This window comes from Monomorium pharaonis, chromosome 2, assembly GCF_013373865.1.
Source record: "Monomorium pharaonis isolate MP-MQ-018 chromosome 2, ASM1337386v2, whole genome shotgun sequence".
Taxonomy (NCBI): Eukaryota; Metazoa; Arthropoda; class Insecta; order Hymenoptera; family Formicidae; genus Monomorium; species Monomorium pharaonis.
Genome location: NC_050468.1, coordinates 694884 through 696717, shown reverse-complemented (window position 1 = coordinate 696717; position 1834 = coordinate 694884).

Below are 1834 nucleotides of genomic sequence, written 5' to 3'. Positions count from 1 at the left end.
AAGTCATTCTTTTTAACTTTGTTATTAACTTTTAATAAAATATTTATAAACCATAACTATTTAACAATCTGCGAATGCATGCGTATTGCAACTGTAAATACAGTAGGATAGATGTCTTAATTACTGCCAGTGTCCTAATAACTGCCATTTTATTTATTGTACTTGATAAAAAATATATTTGTAAATAAACGTGTTAAACAAAAAATTTATTATTAAATTAATACTTTATTTTATAGAAAAACAAACAAATGATACATATTTGTTTAGACTTAATATTTAAAAATTAATGTTAATTCGGTTTTATATCAAAAGTGCGATTACGTAAGTAAGAGGCGATGCAAAAGTCATATTAAAGAAAGGGCACTAATTTTATTATATAACCTACATTGATCATGTAAAATAAATTAATAATGAGATATATAAGAATCATTTTAATGAAATAATGTATGAAATAGGTGATATTTTATCTTAAATTATTATAATTAATGCTAACAGCAATATATAGGGACAATATTTTTTGGTTTGTCCGTTAAACTGCGGTCAGTGTTCGGGATAAGAAACGTACGTGTTACAAGAACGTATAACTGACATCTACGAGACTCTATAAAAGGGACTGGCAGTTATCTGGTCACAGTGAAAGAGACTGGCATTTTGGGTGTCAGTAATACGAAAGCGGCTGTCAATCATGGGGATATCGCAGATTTCTGTATATTTTTACTTATTATTAATTGAGTATTTATATTTAATGCATAATAATTTTTTTTATGATAATAGAGTTATTAAGTAATATTATGATTAAAAGTGAAACATTTTTTTAGCTTCAGCAATGCCCAAAATGGTTTAATAAAGTTCGGCTATAAGCTTAAGGTGGCAGTAATTGGGACATCTACCCCAGTTAAATATTTTGTTTTGTTTCTATTATATTTTTTTATTACGCACTTTTAATTTAAGTATTAATTATAAATATTAATAATAAATATTTAAGCTAATTACTTAAATTAAAAGTGCGTAATAAAAAAATATATTACTACAAACAAAACAAAATATTTAACTACTGTTTACCGTTGCAATACGCATGCATTCGCAAATTGTTAAATAGTTATGTTTTATAAATATTTTATTAAAAGTTACATTTTATAAATATTTTATTAAAAGTTAAAAGTTAATAATAAAGTTAAAAGGTAATGACTTTTTACTTTATTAATATTAAATTTTCAATTTATAAAATTTAACTTTAATTAAATATTTTTGAAATATATAAATTTTAACTTATTAACTTTTTTCCAAGGTTTTGAAAATTTATAAATTTAATTTACAAATAAAATGTTGAATATATTTTAAAATCTAATCTAATTATAATTGTTTCAATAATCTAGTTTAAATAAATTATGGCTTTCTAATTTAACATAAATAATGTTTTTCAAAGTTAATTTTACCTTGAGTTAATTTAACCTAACTTTTAACTAAGTCAGTTTTTCGTTTATGCAATTTTTAATTTGAGAAAATTAATCTAATAAGAACTATTAATTTTAATTTGATTTGGTAAAAAAAAATATTTTAACTTACCCAACATTAATTTTGTAAAGTTATGGAAGTTTGTAAAATTATCGAAGAAACAAAGGTTTTCTTAATCTTCAATTCTTATGAAAATTAATAATAACTCATATAACAGCAAAGCGCGCTTTGCTTAAATAATTAAATAATTTATTTAATTAACCATAAAATATATTCAACATTTTATTTGTAAATTAAATTTACATGAAATAACAAAGAAATAATGCCATTTATGAGAAAACGTATTTTTTTAAATAATTGTTTCTTTTAAAATCTTTTC